This window comes from Felis catus, chromosome X (assembly GCF_018350175.1).
Source record: "Felis catus isolate Fca126 chromosome X, F.catus_Fca126_mat1.0, whole genome shotgun sequence".
NCBI classification, from domain to species: domain Eukaryota; kingdom Metazoa; phylum Chordata; class Mammalia; order Carnivora; family Felidae; genus Felis; species Felis catus.
In genome coordinates, this window is record NC_058386.1 from 61,350,627 (window position 1) to 61,373,694 (window position 23,068).

General features: G+C 35.4%; 1 protein-coding gene across 2 annotated transcripts in view; it reads right to left on the minus strand.

Annotated features, from left to right (window-relative positions):
• Positions 1-8,897: 8,897 nt before the first annotated feature.
• The window catches only part of ZDHHC15 (zinc finger DHHC-type palmitoyltransferase 15), a 249,534-nt gene continuing 235,363 nt past the window's right edge, over positions 8,898-23,068 (minus strand). The window contains exon 12 of one of the 2 annotated variants that reach the window (XM_006943838.4): positions 8,898-13,070. The gene's annotated coding sequence lies outside the window, so the exon portion shown is untranslated. Of the gene's footprint in view, positions 13,071-14,378; positions 15,253-23,068 lie in introns of those variants that run through there. The other variant, XM_019823993.2, reaches the window with a different exon arrangement.

Below are 23,068 nucleotides of genomic sequence, written 5' to 3' on the forward strand. Positions count from 1 at the left end.
TCCTGAATCTGGATGTCTGTTTCCTTCCCCAGATTAGTGAAGTTTTCACCTATTATTTCCTCAAATAAATTTTCTATCCATTTTCTCTCACTTCTTGTTCTGGGTCTCCTATAATATGAATGTTATTCTGTTTGATGTAGTCACTGATATCCCTGTCTATTGTGTTCCATAAGTCTCTCTCACTTTCATTCAGCTTCATTATTTTTCGTTATTTTGTATTCTATATCACTAATTCATTCCTCTGCTTCTTCAGCCTGCTTTCATCCATCAAGCCTGTTTCCAATCTTATTGAATTCTTTATTTCTGATTGATTCTTTTTTAATTCTTTTATCTCTGCAGTAAGGGTCTCCCTGATGTCTTGTATTCTTTTCTCAACCCCTGTGAGTATCCTTATGATTGTTGCTTGAAATTCTCCTTCAGGCATATTAATCTGTTTTGCTTTGATCTCTGGCCAGGGCCTTATCTTGTTCTCTCATTTCAGATGAATTCTTCCATCTTGGCATTTTGTGTAAGGCTCTGCCTTTTTCTCTGTGTTAGAAAATCCAGTTATGTCTCCTGCTCCTGAAACTAATGCACCCATTTCAACTTTTGCTGTCATGCCAGGGTGCCTCTAGGACAGCCTGGCTGGCATCCACTTTAGCCTTAGTTGGCCTGACAGGGTGCCCACTGCACAGTGCCCCCTGATACACTGGATTGTACCTACTTCAGCTTCATCTGTCCTGCTAGGGTGCTCTCAGCACTTAGAACCCAATGACCCCTGACCTGCACCAGCATTGGTTTTAGCTATCCAGCCAAGATGCCACTTTGTGGAGGTCTCTGGACTTCTAGCCCATGACAACCATAGCTGCAGCCAGCCAGGAAAATTCATCAAGCACAATCTACATGGGGGACAGTTATACAAAAAAACATTTATTCAAGTTAGGTGATGTGCCTATTTTACCTAATTCGTAGAAACAAAGTCAGGTGTAATGGGGGGGCGGGGCCAGAAGAATATGCTCCAAAAGAAAAAGACAAAACTTCAGAAATAGACCTAATTGAAATGGAGATAAGTAATGTGCTTGGTAAAGAATTTAAAGTAATGCTTTTAATGATGCATACCTAGTTGTAAAGAAGAGTGGAAGAACTCTGAGACCTACAATAAAAATATACAAAATATGAAAAAGAACCAATTAGACTCGAATACAATAACTGAAATAATGGAATACACTAGAGGGAATCAACAGTAGATGATTGGATGCAGAAGAATGTATAAGTGATCTACAAGACAGAATAGTGGAAAGCACTCAAGTTAAACAAAAAGATAAAGGAATTTAAAAAATGAGGACAGGTTAAGAGATATCTTGGACAACATCAAGGAAAACATTTGAATTATAGAAGTCCTAGGAAGAGAATAAAGGGCCAGGAAACTTTGAAGAAATAATAGGTGAAAATATCTCTAATCCAGGGAAGGAAATATATATCCTAGTTCAAGAATCACAGAGAGCTCTAAACAAAATGAACCAAGGATGTCCACACCGTGACACATGATAAGTAAAATGTCAAATGTTAAAGATTAAGAGAGAATTTTAAAAGAAACAAGAGAGAAACAAAAGCCACATAAACTTTGCCACATAAACAAAAGCCACATAAATTTTTCACCATAAACTTTGTGGGTCAGAAGGAAGTGGCATGATTTATTCAAAGTGCTGAATAAAAAAAAAAACCCTACAACAAAGACTACCTAGCAAGGTTAGGATGCAGAATTGAAATTGAGATAAAGAGTTGCCCAGACAAAAAGGTTAAAAGAGTTTATCACCAGCATTAAAGACTTTAACTAGCCTTATAAGAAATGTTAAAGGGACTTCTTTAAGTGGAAAAGAAATGGCTATAATTAGACATAACAAAATTATTAAAAAGATGTAAAAGATGGCAGTATATATATAAAATGTGGAGAAGGGAGTAAGATAAAAGATTTTCCGAGAATGTGTTTGAACTTAAATGACCATCAATTTAATATATAGGCTGCTACATACTTAAGATGTTATATATGAGCCACATGATAACCACAAAACCAAACCCTATAACTGATGCACAAAAAACAAAGGGAAAGAAAGCCAAACATCACACTGTAGGAACTCATAAAGCACAAAGAAAGTACAAGAGAAGAAGAAACAGATAAGAACTATAAAAAACACCATTAAATTTTAACAACATGGCAATAAGTACATACATATCAATAGTTATTTTCAATGTAAATGATCTAAATGCTCCAATCAAAAGATACAATTTGGTGGAATAGATAAAAAGTAAGACCTATCCATATGCTGCCTGGAAGAAATACTTCAGACCTAAAGACACTTAAAGACTGAAAGGGAAAGATGAAAAAACATTTAAATGGAAATGTAAGAGAAAAAATCTAGGGTAGCAATAACTATATCAGAGAAAATAGAATTTAAAACAAAAACTGTAACAAGAGACAAAAAAAGGTATTGCATAGTGATAAAGGGATCAATCCAACAATAGGATATAACAATTGTAAATATGCACCCAACATAGAAGCACTTACATACATAAAACAAACATTAATGGACATAAAGAGAGAAATTGATGGTAATACAATAATAATAGGGGACATTAACAGTCCACTTACATCAATAGATACATCATCCAGGCCAAAAAGAAAAATCAACAAGAAAACAGAGATCACATGTTTGATCACAAAACAAACTCAAAAAAATTAAGATTAAAATCACAACATGAATCCTTTCTGACCATAATGCTATGAAACTAGAAATAAATCACAAGAAAAAAACTAGAGAAAACACAAATACACGGAGGCTAAAGAACATGCTACTAAACAACAAATGGATCAGTGAAGAAATTCATGAAACAAGAAAAAGCTGAAATAATCTAACTTTATACCTAAAGCAACTAGAAAAAGAACAAACAAAACCCAATATGAGTCAAAATAAGGAAATAATAAAGGTTGGAAGAGAAATAAATGTCATAGAGACTAAAAGAGCAATAGAAAAATATCACTGAAACCAAGATCTTGTTCTTTGTAAAGATAAACAAAATTAATAAACCCTTATTCAGAATCACCAAGAAAAAAGAGAAAGGAGCCAAATAAATAAAATAAATAAAAGGAGAAGTAACAACTGACATCACAGAATTACAAAGGATTATCAGAGAATACTATGAAAAATTATATGGCAACAAATTGGACAACCTAGAAAAAATGAATAAATTACTATGAACATACAGTCTTCCAAAAGCGAATCAGAAATAAATAGAAAATAGAAAATCTAACAGACCAATTACTAGTAACAAAATTGAATCAGCCAAAAACTACCAAAATATAAAAGTCCAGGACCAGATGGATTCACAAATAAATTCTACCAAACACTTAAAGAAGAGTTAGTAATTATTCTTCTCAAACTATTTCAAGAAACAGAAAAGAAAGAAAAGCTTCCAACTATATTTTACAAGGCCGGCATTATCCTGATACCTAAACCAAAGACAACACATAAAAAAGACTATGGGCCAGTGTCCCTCATAAACAGATGTAAAAAACCTGAACAAAGTATCAAATTGCATTCAATGATACATTAAAGATCATTAACCAAATCAAGTGGTATTAATTCCAATATTAATTATCCTTCAACAAAATGAAGGATAAAATCATATGATCATCTCAATAGATGCCCCATAAGCCTTTGATAAATCAACATCTGTTCATAATAAAAGCTCTCAACAAAGTAGGTTTAGAAGAAGTATACCTCTACAAAATAAAGGCCATATATGAAAAACCCACAGATAACATCATAATAATGAAAAAATGAGAGCTTTTTCTCTAAGATCAGGAAGACAAGGCTCTCCACTCTTGCTGCTTTTATTCAATATAGTACTGGAAGTCCTAGCCATGAAAATCAGACAAGAAAAAGTAATAAGAGGCATCCATATTGGTAAGGAAGAATTTAAGCTGTCACTATTTGCAGATGACCTGATTCTATACCTAGAAATCCCTAAATACTTCACCAAAAAACCATTAGAAGTAACTAATAAATTCAGTAAAATTGCAGTATACAATATCAACACCCAGAAATCAGTAGTGTTTCTATGCATTAACAATAAAGTAGCAAAGAAACAAAGAAAACGATTGCATTAACAATTGCGCCAAAAAGATTAAAATATTTGGAAATAAACTTAACCAAGTAGGTAAAAGACCTGTACTATGAAAACTATAAAACATGGAAGAAAAAAATTGAAGATGGCATAAACCAATGGAAAGATATTCCATGCTCATGTATTGGAAAATAAATCTATAAATAAATCTATAAATAAATCTACCCAAATAAATCTATAAATTCACTGCAGTTCTTACCAAAATACCAGCAGGATTTTTCACAGAACTAGAACAAATAATCCCAAAATTTGTATTAAACCACAAAAGACTCTGAATGGTCAAAGCAATCTTGAGAAAAAAGAAAGCTGAAGGTATCACAATCCCAAATTTCAACATATACTATAAATCTGTAGTAATCAAAATAATATGGCACTGGCACAAAAATAAACACATAGATCAAAGGGATAGAACAGAGAAATAAACCCACAATTATATGGTCAATTACTCTATGACAAGGGAGGCTAGAATATACAATGGGAAAAAATAGTCTCTTTAATAAATGCTGTTGGGAAAACTAGACAGCTACAGGCAAGAATGAAACTGGGCTATTTTCTAACATTATACACAAAATAAACTCCAAGTGGATTAAAGACCTCCATGTGAGACCTGATACCATAAAACGCATAAAAGAGAACACAGGCAGTAATTTCTCTGACATGGCCTGTAGCATCATTTTTCTAGACATGTTTCCTAAGACAAGGTATATAAAACCAAATCTAAACTTTTAAAACTACATCAAAATAAAAAGTTTTTGAACAGGAGTGCCTGGGTGGTTTGGTTAAGTGTCCAACTCTTTATTTCAGCTCAGGTCATGATCTCATGATTTATGAGGTCAAGCCCCATGTCAGGCTCCGTGTTGACAGTGCAGAGCCTGCTTGGAATTCTCTCTCTCTCTCTCTCTCTCTCTCTCCCTCACTCACTATGCTCTCTATCCAAATAAACATTTTTAATTTAAAAAATTGTTTATTTTTGAGAGCAAGAGAGACAGAGTGTGAGTGGGGGAGGGGAAGAGAGAGAGGGAGACACAGAATCTGAAGCAGGTTCCAGGCTCTGATCTGTCAGCGCAGAGCCTGACATGGGGCTGGAGTGCACGGACCGGGAGATCATGACCTGAGCTGAAGTTGGACGCTTAACCGAGCCAACCAGGTGCCCTAATAAACATTTTAAAAAAGGTTTTGTTAAGGAAACCATCAACAAAACAAAAAGGCAACTTAATGGGAGAAGACATCTATAAATCTGATAAGAGATGAATGTCATATATATATATATACAACTCAACAAACAATCCAATTGAAAAATGGGATGAGGATCTGAATAGACATTCTTCCAAAGCAGACATGCAAATGGCCACAGACACATGAAAAGATTCTCATCATTACTAATCATTAGGGAAATGTAAATCAAAACCACAATGAGATATCACCTCACACCTATCAGAATGGCTAAAATCAAAAACACAAGAAGTAATGAATGTTGGCAATAATGTGGAGGATAAGGAACCTTCATGCACTATTAGTGGAAATATAAATTGCTGCAGCTACTGTTGAAAACAGTATGGAGGTTCCTCAAAAAAATAAAAATAGAAATATGTTGATCAAATAACTTCCAGGTTGGTTTTTACCCAAAGAAAATTAAAACACTAACTTGTAAATATATGTCCATTCTTGTTTATTGCAGGAGCATTTGCAATACCCAGGATATGAAAGCAACCTAAATTTCCATTGATAGATGAATGGATAAGGGAGATGTGATATATATAATGGAATATTAACCATAAAAAAGGATTTTTGTCCTTTGTGACAACATGGATGGACATAGATGTTATTTTGCTAAACGAAATAATTCAGACTGAAAAAGACAAATACCACAAGATTTCACTCATATGTGGAATCTAAAAAAACCAAATGAGAAACAAACAAAAAGCAAAATCAGACCTACAGAGAACTGATGGTTGCCAGAGTTAAGTGAGATGGGGGTACATGAAATTGGTGAAGGGGAGAGGGAGATACAGTCTTCTATTTATGAATGAATAAGTCATGGGCATAAAAGGCACAACATAGAAAATATAGTCAGTGATTTTGTAATAGGGTTGTATGGTAACAGATTGTAGCTACACTTGTGAACATAGCATAATGTATAGAGAAGTCAAATCACTATGTTGAACACCTCAAATTAATGTAACATTGTGTGTCAACTATACTCAAAAATAATTTACAAGACAAAGATGTTATCTCATGGCAGTGAGAATTATCATGAAGAGGCAGTTTTAAAAGGTAGATTGGGTAAAATAGAAAGACTTCATAAAAATATGTTTTATTTTTCAACTAGGATTGTATCATCCACATTCTTTGAAAACAAGTCATATGGAGGCAAAGTTGATTTTGATGAATTTGGCTGTTTTGAGATTGTCCAAAACTTTCAGGTGAATAAAAAGTAGGAGACTCGATAAGTTCCTGACATATGAATACATTTAAAAATAGTGTTTAGAAGATGTTCCAGGTGGTTCTGTTAAGATAATCATATAGAGGCAGTGATATAAATGCAAATCTGAAGTTGTCTCTGGGACAGTCAGCTAATATGATAAACATAGAAGAGGTAAATTAATTTTACACTCAACTAAATTACAATTTTAATAAATTGAAAATGTGTAGGTAGAAAATAGAAGGGTTCAGAGTTTGGGGGCAGTGATAATCAAGTGGAAAAGGGTTAAATATTGTTTCCTATCTCATCTTCACCTATTTTTCCTACTATTCCCCTTTGAGTTTTTACACCTCACAGAACCTCAACTCTCAGCATCCAGTAGCTTTGCCACTCTTAATCACTCTTAAGAGGCAACAGGATTTGTATTTGTGTTGCATTTCCCTGAACCACATTACTTCAATAAGTGCTTTCTAATTGTCCAGAGTAATTTATGTATGGCATGACAGTGAATTGGTAAGATAATGACAATTTTTGACTGTTAACCTACATTCTTTAAAGTTCCAATGGCAAAACTTTTGCTTCCCCTGTACAGTGAATTGCATTTTATTTTTATTGAAATTCTTCTATGCCACAGTCAGATTTATTTTAGAATATGCCAATATTATCAGGATCTGGGTCTGATACTATCCTAATTTGCAAAATTGATTTAAATATTTCAGTTAAAGTTTCTTTCCAAGCCATAAATATACTTAAAAAAACTGCTTAAATTGTGATTTTTACTATCATAAATTCTCCAGCCCATAAAGTTGGAAGTCTAAACATTGAAACACTCAAAGTGAAATTGACTAGTTTTTAATGTTCCTGCATATGGTGAGAAAATTTGAAAATTTTGTTTATCAGATGAACATATGGGAAGGGTTAAAAAAAGAGAGAATGGGAAACAAACTATAACAGATTCTTAATGAGAGAGAACAAACTGGGGGTTGATGGATGGAGGCGGGTGGGGGATGAGCTAGATGGCTTATGGGTATTAAGAAGGGCACTTGTTATGAGCACTGGGTGTTGTATATAAGTGATCAATCACTGAATTCTACTCCTGAAATCAATATTGCACTGTATGTTAACTAACCAGAATTTAAATAAAAATTAAAAAAGAAAACTTCTAACATTAAGAAAGTGTGTATAAATATATTTACACATTACTGTATAAACTATTATTGCATATCTTTATACCTATAAAATTTCCTTTTGAAAATATATGCCTTTAATTTTCTTAGTAACCTTTATTCAAATAAGATACTTGTATAAAGGTCTTCTCTTTTATGCCTTTTTTTTAACCTAGAAAGAAATTAATTGTATTTTCTTTGTAGTATTTGAGTTTTTTTACACTGTGATGCAAATTCAAGCTGTTTGTAGCTGGTATATTGGAATAAATGAAATGGAATTTTTCAGGTGAGATGTTTGAGGTTTTTACCTAAGATAAATTATGTACTTTTATAAACTTAACTGTAATAAAAGACTTTTTTCTGGTTCTATGTTAAGCCTGACCTCTATGGGCTGGGCTTCTCCCAATTCAAGTTCTCCATTATTATTTAGTTGAGGTCAGCAATGACTGTTCTAAACAACTTTAAACACTTTGCATTTCCAATGATTTATACCTTCTTTTAGGCTGAGAGGCTTTTCTTCATTCTGTCTGAAAAGGTCTTTTTGTGTAAATGGTGCACCTATTGAGGGAAACTTTATTTGGGGCTTACTTAATGAGGGTATCTTGAAATATTTCTCTGAGGGTAATGTATAATTTAGGAGCAAGTGTGCCACTGTGTTCTTTTCTCAGGATCATTGTATTCTTTTTTTCAGGTGACATGCATCTGGAGAATAATAAACATAATTTTCAGTGTAAGAAAAAATAAACCAGAATTCATATCATCCTTAGTCACATAAGAAAAGTTCTTTTTCTTTTTACTTATCATGACAACAGAGGGAAAGTCAAAAGATGTGAGGCTGAGCAGAGACCAAACATGATGAAGTGCCATTAGACTAGTCAGCTTTCTACCTAAAAACCATTGCTGGTAATTTCCCAACTCACATCCATGTAGGTGCATAAGAAATACTGAGCACAGGGTTGGGGGCTCTTCAGTAGATATGTTACAGAAGAGTCTACATAACACACATACCAATAAACCTGGGAGTGAATAAACTCTACTACAGCCCCATGAAATCAGATGTATAGAAATTTCCATCAAAGTTGTCTGGAATTTTAAGCTTTGCCAACGTCGTTTAACAAAACTATAATATACAAAAGAAACAACAATTTTATGCATATGCTTTTAATAAAGGACATAGGAAGATAAAACAGTATTTGTGGATATTTCTGTAGCAAGACATGTGATTTAGAGAATACTGTATACAATAACTTTGAGCAGATTAGTGGAAAAAAAGGATTTGTAGCAAATTGGCAAGTTGAGCTTAACTGTTAGAGCCCCAGTGCCTTTCTTTTTCTGGCTCTCCAATATATTTCATATATTACCAAGACTAAGTACCAGCTTTCATGCTGTGTCTCTTTGCTGATTTATCCAGCAGGGTGACAGCAATTATTCCTTGAATACATCTTACCTTGTTTTTTTTTTTTTTTTTTTTTTGCCTTTACTGTCATTCCCTACAAAATATCTGTTTCCTGATATATTGCACTCATTGTCCATCTTAACTCATTCTGCTGATGGCCACATACCACTCTGCTACAAAGAACAAATGTAATAGTTTTAAACACTGCAGGACACAGTCCTAGCCCTTTTGGGGAAGCAAATAGTTGTTGGTTGCATGCTCTTAGGAGTCACCCATTCATTATTATATTACATAAAACCTGCATGCAAAAGACTACAACTTAATATGGTACATTACAGCAAAGGTTAAAGAAATGCAGATGTACCATGCCTCATAAACCATTTCCTACTGATTACATGGAACTCATAAATTTTCTAAGAACATAGGACTTGTGAAAGGGTTTAACAATCTTGTCTTTTGCACCAACTGAATATCATAGCTACTCTGGAAGTAGAAGTTTTAGAATGTATAAATGGAGTGTTCTTCACTTGAAGTGGCTGTTGGACTTTTTTCTAAAAGGAGAGGACAAAGAATCATTCCTTTAAAGTATTTGCACCTGATGACCAAGCAGCCTACTTTGAGGGAAGCATGTAGTGTGCGTATATGTGTGCACACATGTATGTAGTAGATATATATGTGTGATGAGAGGTAAAAGGGATAAGCTTTGCATGACTGTTACATTCCTATGAATTTAGGCCATGTTACATTTCAGGTGCATGTCACAATAATGTACATTCAATATTCTTAAAACATACCTGCTTGGGATTGTGCTTAAATCTCCATTAACCTCAATGTCTACACTTTGTGCAATTTGGCATAAACATGGGGAAGCACATTCTTTTCTCTGGCAAAGACAGCCCTGAGATTGGGCTGTATGGGTGCCAGAGGAGATAATGGCACTGGCTGATGTCACATAGTGTGAAATATGTGAGTTACATGGGACCAATGTGGGAAAGAGACATATAAAACATTTATATCACATAGAAAATAAGAGTTATTTAATTGCATACTTTTAGATGTTGGACAAAATGGAAATTTTCTGAAATGTGATCCTGCCCTAATTTATCTCAGTGTTCTAAGCTGTTCCATGGTAATTCCAGTACTGGGAAGCCAAGTCAGTCTAACATTCACTGGACATGATAACTGAGTTCTGTCCCAGACAGCTATGTGCTTTTGGAGGCCACTTCATTTTTTTTTTGGCCTTAATTTTCCTAGATGTGCCATGGGTAAAATAATTTCTATTCCAAGGACATTGTTAGAATGAATTGAAGAACTTTAATAAAGTATTCTAAACTCTGCAAGAACAAGTTAGCAATGAGAGCATGGAAGAAAGAATGGAGCACACTGGTTAGGTTAGTTATGTTTCAAGTTTTCATCCCAGTCCTTCAATGAAAGACTTATATAAGAGCACTAGGGAGTTACATAGCACCTTTAGCAGTTTTAGGATCCTAATAATGAGTATCTTAATTTTGCAAATGTGGAATATGGGTACCAAAAAATTGGGGAATGAGATCCCACAGAGGTTATTTGACAGGGCCTCAAGGAAAACAAGCAACATAGCCAGATCAAGATATACTAATTATTAGGTTAATCTCTCTGTCAATCAATAGTCAATCAATGAGGGGGAGTGCCTATGTATGGTAGGCAATACTCAATGATCTATGGATAGGGGTATTATTAGAGTCTATAAGCTAGTGGAATAAAGGTGCTGAGATAGGAATAGGATTTATTTCTCCAAGCCCCCCTACTTAAAACTCTTATTTATTTGGCCCTTTGAAGATGGTTTAAGTCAGTTTTGCATTATAGCTCTCCTGAGCTTTACTCTTCCTTCCAGTACTTCCCTATAATTTCTTGATACTATCTTTTATGACCTGATTTCTATCAGTGCCAAACTCTGATACACTCTATGCATCAAAGAAATGGTCGATTCTTTCCTGACTTTGAATCATAGTGAGAAGCTACCCTGCCTAAACCTTGGCAGAAGATGATGGGAAAGAGAGAGACCTCTTCGAAGCCCACTGACTGTGGAGTAAATAATGGCCTATCTTTAGAGAAAGGTGCATTACTATATCAATAAAAGGCAAGGTTTGTCCATCATAAGACCATGTGAATGGCCAAATAAACTTTCAAGAAAAACCTAAACAAGAGAGTGTTTTGGAGGAAGAAAGAAAGGGGGAAAAAGCTTCCCATACATGAGGTCATTGTGAAACCTAGTGTGTATAGTCTTCTAGGTTGCTTCTTAGCATCTGAGTTTGAGAAACATTCCCTGGCCCTAATAGATTTTGTCACGTATAGTATTCTTTCAAATGAAATGCTGGCCACAATCCATTTAATTTATGCTAAAAGTCTTAACCTCGACCAAAATTACCTAGAGGATCTAAATGAACAAGTTTTTTGTTTCTTTAAGTAGCTAAATTGCTCACCTTCTCACCTCCACTGGAGTTTGAACATCAAATAGTTTGTAGTAGGCAAATTTTCTTTTACTCAAAAAGGTTTTAGGGGGCATAATTTAGTAAACCTAATGTACTTATAGGAGCTTAACTCCTTGGTATCTGTAAGATGCCTCTAATTCCCACTAATCTCTGCAAGAGTTGGGACTTCTGTTGTCAGTAGCTGGGCACAAGAACACTGGCTGAGAAATGAAAACCATCAATGTTCTTAGGTATTATTATAAAGAAGCAGCATTAGTGTTCATACTCATTGATTTGGGCACTAGGACTAAAAGAAAGGTTGATTATAAATAAATGGGAAAATGAATGTAAACTATCTTAATGGCTGAGCTACCACTGAAGCTACAACAAGGAAAAAAAAGGAAAAAAAAAAGGAAAAGAAAGTATTGGCATATTACTATGGGTTATCATTGTCTGTACACTAACCCCTGCTGTGAAAACAAAGATCTTTAGTGCTAATCCTTAGGCTAATTTAAACTTTGAAGCCTTACCTTATGAACAGTTTTGTAATTAAACCTGAAAATTATCTTTAAGCCCCTAACAAAACCTATGGTCCATAACTTAGGGTTATGGTTTTTCTTTCATCATAAGAACAATTAATATAGGCAAAAAAGCTAGGTATCAGAGAAAATAATAAAAGTAACTGGAGAATTTTACCAAAGCCTGACATTAAAAGTCTTTAAAACACTTATGTTTATTTAATAAAGTGGAGATCTGATCTTCTCTATTAGTTGTGGTGCTTTCAGGAACATTACACATTTATGACAGAGAACAGGCTTTGCATTGTTCAATTCCCAATTGAGGACCTTGATTATGGGGTGTTGAATCTGCCTCTTGAATTTTACATGCCTGATATAGGGATGGTTTTCACAGCCCAGCAAATATTTAAATTGCTATTTAGGGAAAAATGCAGAGTTGAATAAAAACCTTGGATTTTTTAACCTTGATTTTCATAACACACAGCAGAATTTTGTGTAAATATGCTGCACATATGCATGCTTATAAATGCACAGGCACACAAGCAGCAAACATATCTGATTCCCCTCAATACCACAAAGACCCTATAAAGATAATTAACAGTCTTTCCAGGGGAGTGAAAGACTCCATGGAAGTCTTTTGAATTCCTCTTTACCCGACAAGAGAAATAACAAGAGTCTCTGGGAAGGTATATATGTTACATTCAGGTTTTTACAGATTGGGGAGGGGAAATGAAGAAAGAGAGGAAGACTGTCTTGAATTAATTGCTACCAGATCAATGGGTTCAGTTAGTAAATTAAATAGCTTGTAAAGTCCTGAAACATCTATCTGCACAGCAAATATTTGATGGAATGCTTTTAAATTGTGAAGCTTTCAATCCACAATGGTGACTTATTTTGAAGATTAAAATGGTTCCCAACATTGAATTCTGTAAGCCTCATGGGAGATGGAGGGTCCTGGGAATGAAAAAAAGAAATTCACAGGTGAGCTGAACAACTGTAAATATCTACATGGTAATATCCATTGAGAATATGCAATCATTAAAATTATGTTTATGAAACATATGGGTCAGCACCGAAAAATGTTAAGTGAAAAGAGCAGGATGAAAAATCATATAATAATGTAATAATTATTTTTAACCCAAAAGTTGTACCTGGAAAAAAAGACTGAGAAAATATACTAGATTGTTCAAAGTGGTGGGTTCATGGGTAATTTATTTTTATTTTCATTACTTTCTACTTGTATTTTCCACATTTTCTCAAGTAAATATATAACTGATAACACAAAAATGTTTTTTTTTTGAAATTCACATGAAAATAAGCTTTGAAAGTGGACAATTCTGAATCTGAATTCTAGCTTTGAAACTCGTTATCTCTGTGACTCTGGACAAATAACATAAATGGACCTTAGTTTCTTCATCTGTAAAATCAACACAATAAAATCTACCTAACGAAGTCTGGCATATAGTCGGCACTGAAGTAACTATTGTTAGTATAAGGTTCCTGAAGTAGCTATTATTAGTATAAGATTTCTGGAAAACAAGCCATATATTTTAAGAGTTTTAAAATTAAGTTCATACCAGTAGTTTTGCTTCTAAGATTCTATTCTAAGAAAATGATTATAAATGAGAAAAAAGATTAACGTTCAATGAAATATTGATGGCCTTATTCATAATAGTGAAAAATAAGATAAAATCTTAATGTTGGAAAGCATAAAATTGATTAAATAAATAATAACTTGATATAATGGGAAGTTACTTTTGACAATAATGAAAAACGAAGAATTCAAAACTGACAGTATGATCTCAATGTTTAAAAAATTCATTCGTAGAAAATATTGCAAGAGATACAACAAAATGTTTACATGACTTATCTTTAGGTGGTGGAATTATAGGTGATTTTAATTTTCTTCATAGTTTTTTCTTTTTGTTGTAAATATGCTTAATAAACTTTTTTTAATGTTTATTTTTGAGAGACAGAGTGTTTTCGGGGGAGGAGCAGAGAGAGAAAGGAACACAGAACCTGAAGCAGGCTCCAGGCTCCAAGCTGTCAGCACAGAGCCCCAGGCGGGGCTGGAACTCATGAACCGTGAGATCCTGACCTAAGCCGAAGCTGGAAGCTTAACTGACTAAGCTACCCAGGCACCCATAAAATTAATTGTAATGAGTTTTTAATATAAAAGCAATTCATATTCATCATAGAATAATTGGAAAATATAGAAAATAAAGAAAAACAAGGACCTATAATCTCAGAGCCTGTTTTTCATTCTCCCTCCTTATCATTCATTCTACAGATATTTATTGAATACTTAATATGTGCCAGGCACTGTTTTAGGGACTGGCACTAAAATGTGAACAAGACATAGTCCTTGCCCTCAAGGAGCTTACAATCTAGTGTGGAAGACAGACAAGTAAGTAGATTATTACAACACAGAATAAAAGTGTTCTCATAGTGTTATTATGGTAGCATCCAGAAGGGACATAGAACTTAGCTATGTAGGTCAGTGACATACCCTGAGTAAATGGTGTGGAAGCTGAAACCTGAAAAAATAAATATTATATAGCCAAATGAGGAGACTGGAGTGGGGGAGGGGGGAGGCTGCTGAGAAAGCATTCCAATAATGGAAAACAGCAGGTGTGTGTTTGAGGGATTGAAAGTAGTAGAGTGTGGTTCAAGCATAGGGTGTGGGGATAAAACTAGTGGAAAGGAAGCTTTGGAGTTGAAAATTATGGAAGGAACCTTGAGAGATGAACAGTGGCCAGATCGTGGAAGGGTTTGTAAACTGTGTTAAGGAGTTCACACTGTGCTGAGGCCAATGAAATAGTCATTTCACAAAGTTTTTACATCATTCCAGTTGCAATATGGAGAATGGATTGGATGAGGGGCAAGACTGGAGGCGGGGAAACAAATTAAGAGGCTACTGCAGCAACACAGGTGGACACGTGATCTGGGGTCATGGTAATCAGGATAGAGGAAAATGCACAGCTTCCAGAAATATTTAGGAAACACAGTCAACATACCTTGGTGATTAATTGGATGTGGGTAGGAGATGGAGTGGGAACAAAACAGGAAATAGGTTTTTGGGTGGGTGAAGTTGAAAAGCACTTGGTTATTCAGGTCTGGAGTTCAGGAAAGAGTCCTGGGTGAGAAACATAGTAATTATGTGTTTGTGAGTGTGTACATACAGTGTGTATATATGCATATATCTTTATATATCTATAGATATATAGATATTTTTTAACCTTGATTTTCACAACACTATGTGCCAGGCACTGTCTTAAGGACTGGCACTAAAATGTGAACAATACATAGTCCTTGCCCTCAAGCAGCTTACAATCTTGTGTGGGAGATGCTATCTATCTATCTATCTATAGATATATATAATATACACACACTCTTTAGCCAGAGAATGGATAGATTTCCTAAGGAATGAGTATATTAATGTGATGGTCAGGAAAAAAAATAGCCAAGTTTGGAAGATATTATTTTAAGAAGCAGACCTTTGGTGGTAGTGGGAAAGGAAAGAAGGTACAGGAAGTTTGAGAGAAGCATAACAGAAGTTTGTTTTTTTGCTTTATTTTTTTAATTTTTAAATTTAAATAAAGTAAAATGAACTTTGGTTTGGTGTACTGTGAGCTTTTATACATGTGTAGAATCTTGTAACCACCATCTAAGATAGAATACAGCTGTTATATTCATATACAAATTTTGAGTGAACACAGGTTTTGTTATTCTAGAGGAAATATTCAAGAGTGGGATTACTGGGTCATATGGTAAAAGTATATTTAAATTTATAAGAAACTTTATAACAAACTGCCAAACTGTTTTCCAGAGTGCCTGAGCTATTGTGCATTCCCACCAGAAATATATGAGAATTCCAATTGTTCTGCATTCTTGTCAATACTTAGAATTATCACCATTAAAAAAAATTGTTTTACCCATTCCAGAATGAGTGTAAAGGAATCTCCTCATACTTTTAATTTGCATTTTCCTCATGCCTAGTGATATTGAGCATCTTTTCTTGTACTCATTTCCACTTTTTTGGTGAAGCATCCATTCAAACCTTTTGCCCATTTTTATTACGTTTTTTTTTTTTTTTATCTTTGAGCTGTTAGAGCACTTTAGATATTCTGGATATAAGTCCTTTATCAGATGCATGTTTTGCAAATACTTTCTCCCAGCCAGTGGCTTATCTTTTTATTCTCTTAACAGTGTTCTTTTGAGAAAACATTTAAAATTTTGTTCGAGTATAATTTGTACATTTTTATTTTATGTGTTTTACTTTTGATGTCATATATAAGAACTTTGCCTAACTCAAAGTGACAAAGATTTTCTATGTTCTAAGAGTTTTATAGTCTTATATCTGACATTAGGTATAGGATCTATTTTTGAGTTAATTTTTTATATGTTGTGAAGCATACATGTCGTAGTGATGTCCAGATGTTCTAGCACCATTTATTGAAAAACTGTATTTTCTCCAGTGAATTATGGTTACATCTTTGTGTAAAAACCAATAGATCACCTTTATGTGGGTCTATCTCAGAATTTTACTTTTTATTTTGTTCCATTGGTTTATGGGTCTATCCTTTTGCCAATACCACATCATCTTGACTACTGTAGAATTATAGTATATCTTAAAATTGGACAGATTTTGTCTTCTGACTTTGATTTTCTTTTTCAGAAAATTTTTGGCTATAGTAGTTCCCTTACTTTTCCATGTAAATTTTAGAATCAGCTTGTCCATACTTACAAAAATTCTGCTACATTTTTAATTGGGATTGCATTAAACCTGTCTACAAATTTGGGGACCACTGAAATCTTAACTATACTGAGTATTCTGACCCATGATCATAGTATGTCTCTTCATTTATTTAGGACTTCTTTGGTTTTTTTCATCAGTATTTTGTAGGTTTCAGCATACAGATCTTGTATATTATTTGTTAGATTTACATCTAGCTCTTTAAGTTTTGGAGTTATTGTAAGTGGTATTGTGTTTTTAATTTTGGTTTCCCAATTGTGCATTGCTAGTATATAGAAACACAACAGGTGTTTGTGTTGATCTTGTGTGTTGTAAACTTGCTAAACTCACTTATTTAGTTCTCAGAGTTTTTGTAGATTCTTTGAATTATCTATGTAGACAATCATGTCATCTGCAAATCAGGATAGTTTTATTTTTCTTTTCCAGAGTGGCCTTATATCTTTTTCTAGCCTTATTGCATGTGTTAGGACTTTCATTATGATACGGGATAGCAGTGATATGAGAGACTGAATGAAGTTGTGGTTAATGAAGGAAAGAACTACTGGTAAGTAGGTAAGTAGTGATGATTTTTCAAGCAAGCTTAGGCTGGAGACCACAAATAATTTCAGTTGTGTTATTTGTAATAAGTTGCAATCAATATTTATAATCGGTTTTGTTATTTTTGTAGTAGTTCTCAGCAGCCTGACTATAGGAATTGAGAAGGCAGACAGATTGAATCTGGATTTTTTTTTTCTGGCTGAGGCAATGCAGATAGGGAGATAAGAATATTGGCAAGAAATACCATTCGCAACAACTTGGTTGGGCCTAGAGGGTATGATGCTAAGTGAAATAAGTCAGACAGGAAAGACAAATACCATATGATTTCACCATATGTGGAATTTAAGAAACAACAAAATGAACAAAGAAGATGAACAAAAAAACCCAGACTCTTAAAGACAAAGAACAAATAAGTGGTTGCCAGAGGGAAGGTTGTCTTAATGAGCACAACTTATCTTAATGAGCACTGAGTAATATATACAATTGTATCATACACCTGAAATAGTATAATACTATACTTTAAATATACTTCAAAAAATATATTGGCAACAGAAAAGTTGAAGCTCTATCCAGTCAAAGCTAGATAGAGAAGGGAGTAACAATCTAAAATTTTAATTTTTACTTATGTTATATTTTCTTTCAGTGTTTTTCTACATACATAGATACACTTTAATACTGAAAAGTTTTAAATTAAAATTTAAAATGTAATTTTATAATGTTTTCAAGGTTCATCCATGTTATAGCATCTATTCTTTTGGTTGCCAAATAGTATTCCATTGCATGGATATACCACATTTTATTACCTATTTATCAGCAGATAGACACTAGGGTTGTTTTCACTTCTTGGCCATTATGAATAGCTGCTGTGAACATTCATGCAGAAGTTTTTGTGTGGACTATGCTTTCATTTCTCTTTGTTTTTATATAAGGGCTGGAATTTCTGGGCCATATGGTATTTTTATGTTTAAGATTTTGAAGAATTGTCAAACTGTTTTCCGAAGTGATTGACCTGTTTTATGTTCCAACCAGCAGTGTATGAGGGTTGTGATTTTTCCACATAAATGTCAACAATATTATGTGTCTTTTGGATCCTAGTGGATATTAAGTGCTGTATTGTGGTTTTGATTTGCATTCCTCTAATGGCTAGTGATGTTAAGCATCTTTTCATGTGCTTATTTCATATGATTATTTACTTATGGAGAAATGTCTACTCAGATCCTTTATCATTTTTTTTAAAATTTATTTTTATTTATATTATAGAATTGTAAATGTTCTTTATAGATCCTGCATACAAGTCTCTTATCAGATATTTGATTTGTAAATATTTTTTCAGCAAAGGCCACATATATAATTCCATGAAATCTATAGAGACTGAAAGGTAGATTAGTGGTTACTTAGAAGGAGTGAAGGGATGGGGAGTGACTGCTACAGGGTATGGGGTTTCTATATATTCTAAATTAATTGAGGTGATGGTTGTGCAACTCTATGAATATCCTAAAAACCACTGAATTGTACATTTAAAGTGGTCAAATTATATGGTATTGTGAATTATATCTCAACAAAGATGATGAAAAATGTACTTTTGGTATTTGACAGAGGAAGATGGTGGCGTAGGAGGACACTGACTCACCCCGTCCTGCTGACCACTTAGATTCCACCCACATCTGCCTACATACCCCAGAAATCTGCCAGAGACTAGCAAAATGGACTCTCTGGAGCAAGCATAGACAAGAGGCCCACGGAAGAGGGTAGGAAGGGCGGAGAGGCAGTGCACAGTACACGGACTGGCAGGAGGGAGCTGGAGTGGTGGAGGGGCAGCCAGCCCACACGGCAAGGCAGAGCCCTCGAGTCTGGCTTCCAAAAATGGAGGCGCCAGATGGAGTGTGTTCTGACAGCCAGTGGGACTTAACATCTGGAATGGTATAAGTCAACAGCTCTGCTCCAAGAGCGGGAGGGCTAGAGGACAATGGGAGGGAGGGTTGTTGAGCCCCAGAGGACAGAGCTCAGCTTGGCGGGAAACAAAGGTGCTCTCCAGCACCATCTCCCTCACCCATCCCCCAGCCAAAATCCCAAAGGGAACCAGTTCCCATCAGCGAACTTGCTTGCACTGCGCAAACACCCAATGCTGTGATTCTGTGGATCCATTCCCTCGATGGGTCTGCCTCCCTCTCCATGGAACAGGGACCCTCACGAAGCGGACCACTGAAGGTAAAGCGAGCTAAGTCTGCCCCTCCCGCCCCTGTGCACCTTGCGGATCCACCCCAGCTAATACGCCAGATCCCAGTGAAGCAGCACCACAAGCCTGGCAGTGTGCAAGAAGGCCAGACAGGGGCCACACCACTCCACAGTGAGTCCTGCCCCTGGGAGAGGGGAAGATAAGGTACACACCAGTCTGACTGTGGCCCCAGCGGTGGGCTGGGGGCAGACATCAGGTCTGACTGTGGCCCGCCCACCAACGCAAGTTACTCCAGACAGCACAGAGGAAGAGCCCTGCAGTTCTGCACCACTCCAGGGACTATCCGAAATGACAAAACGGAAGAATTCTCCTCAAAAGAAACTTCAGTAAGTAGCGACAGCTAATGAACTGATCAAAAATGATTTAAGATATATAAAAGAAAATGAATTTAAAATAATAGTCATAAAATTAATTGCTGGGCTTGAAAAAAGTATAGAGGACAGCAGAGAATCTATTAGTACAGAGATCAAGGGACTATGAAACAATCAGGAGGAGCTAAAAAATGCTATAAATGAGCTACAAAATAAATGGGGGCGACCACAGCTCAGATTGAAGAGGCAGAGGAGAGAATAGGTGAACTAGAAGATAAAATTATGGAAAAAGAGGAAGCTGAGAAAAAGAGAGATACAAAAATACAGGAGAATGAGGGGAGAATTAGAGAACTAAGTGACACAATTAAACGTAATAATATACACATAATTGGGATTCCACAAGAGGAAGACAAAGGGAAAGGTGCTGAAGGTATACTTGAAGAAATAATAGCTAAGAACTTCCCTGATCTGGGGAAGGAAAAAGGCATTGAAATCCAAGAGGCACAGAGAACTCCCTTCAGACGTAACTTGAATCAATCTTCTGCACGACATATCATAGTCAAACTGGCAAAATACAAGGATAAAGAGAAAATTCTGAAAGCAGCTAGAGATAAATGTGCTCTAACATATAAAGGGAGACCTGTAAGACTCGTGACCAATCTCTCTACTGAAACTTGGCAGGCCAGAAAGGAATGGCAGGAGATCTTCAATGTGATAAACAGAAAAAATATGCAGCCAAGAATCCTTTATCCAGCAAGTCTGTCATTCAGAATAGAAGGAGAGATAAATTTCTTCCCAAACAAAAACTGAAGGAATTCATCACCACTAAACCAGCCCTACAAGAGATCCTAAGGGGGGTCCTGTGAGACAAAGTACCAGAGACATCGCTACAAGCATGAAACCTATGGACATCACAATGACTCTAAACCCATATCTTTCTATAATAACACTGAATGTAAATGGACTAAATGCGCCAACCAAAAGACATAGGGTATCAGAATGGATAAAGAAATAAGACCCACCTATTTGCTGTCTACAAGAGACTCATTTTCGACCTGAGGACACCTTCAGATTGAGAGTGAGGGGACGGAGAACTATTTATCATGCTACTGGAACTCAAAAGAAAGCTGGAGTAGTCATACTTATATCAGACAAACTAGACTTTAAATTAAAGTCTGAAACAAGGATGAAGAAGGGCATTATATAATAATCATAGGGTCTATCCATCAGGAAGAGCTAACAATTATAAATGTCTATGTGCCGAGTACAGGAGCCCCCAAATACATAAAACAATTACTCACAAACATAAGCAACCTTATTGATAAGAATGTGGTCATTGCAGGGGACTTTAATACTCCACTTACAACAATGGATAGATCATCTAGACACAGGATCAATAAGGAAACAAGGGCCCTGAATGATACATTGGATCACATGGACTTGACACATATATTTACAACTCTGCATCCCAAAGCAACAGAATATACTTTCTTCTCGGGTGCACATGGAACATTCTCCAAGATAGATCACATACTGGGTCACAAAACAGCCCTTCATAAGTATACAAGAATTGAGATCATACCATGCATACTTTCAGACCACAATGCTATGAAGCTTGAAATCAACCACAGGAAAAAGTCTGGAAAACCTCCAAAAGCATGGAGGTTAAAGAACATCCTACTAAAGAATGATGGGTCAACCAGGCAATTAGGGAAGAAATTAAAAAATATATGGAAACAAACGAAAATGAAAATACAACAATCCAAACGCTTTGGGATGCAGCGAAGACAGTCCTGAGAGGAAAATACATTGCAATGCAGGCCTACCTCAAGAAACAAGAAAAATCCCAAATATAAGATCTAACAGCACACCTAAAGGAAATAGAAGCAGAACAGCAAAAACATCCCAAACCCAGCAGAAGAAGAGAAATAATAAAGATCAGAGCAGGAATAAACAATATAGAATCTAAAAAACTGTACAGTAGATCAATGAAACCAAGAGATGGTTTTTGGAAAAAAATAAACACAATTGACAAACCTCTTGCCAGGCATCTCAAAAAGAAAAGGAAGATGGCCCAAATAGGTAAAATCATGAATGAAAATGGAATTATTACAACCAATCCCTCAGAGATACAAGCAATTATCAGAGAATACTATGAAAAATTATATGCCAACAACTGGACAACTTGGAAGAAATGGGCACCCTATTTCTTAATTCCTAAAACCCACACACTTCCAAAACGCCCACAGGAAGAAATAGAAAGCTTGAACAGACCCATAACCAGCAAAGAAATTGAATCAGTTATCAAAAATCTCCCAACAAATAAGATCCAGGACCAGATGGCTTCCCACGGGAATTCTACCAGACATTTAGAGCAGAGATAATACCTATCCTTCTCAAGCTGTTCCAAAAAATAGAAAGGGAGGGAAAACTTCCAGACTCATTGCATGAAGCTATCATTACTTTGATTCCTAAAGCAGACAGAGACCCAGTAAAAAAAGAGAACTACAGGCCAATATCCCTGATGAATATGGATGCAAAAATTCTCAAGAAGATACTAGCAAATCGAATTCAACAGCATATAAAACGAATTATTCACCATAATCAAGTGGGATTCATTCCTGGGATGCAGGGCTGGTTCAACATTCGCAAATCAATCAATGTGATACATCACATTAATAAAAGAAAAGAACTTGGCACAAAAACAGACACATAGACCAATGGAATAGAATAGAAACCCCAGAACTAGACCCTCAAACGTATGGCCAACTCATCTTTGACAAAGCAGGAAAGAACATCCAATGGAAAAAAGACAGCCTCTTTAACAAATGGTGCTGGGAGAACTGGACAGCAACATGCAGAAGGTTGAAACTAGACCACTTTCTCACACCATTCACAAAAATAAACTCAAAATGGATAAAGGACCTAAATGTGAGACAGGAAACCATCAAAACCTTAGAGGAGAAAGCAGGAAAAGACCTCTCTGACCTCAGCCGTAGCAATCTCTTACTCGACACATCCCCAAAGGCAAGGGAATTAAAAGCAAAAGTGAATTACTGGGACCTTATGAAGATAAAAAGCTTCTGCACAGCAAAGGAAACTACCAACAAAA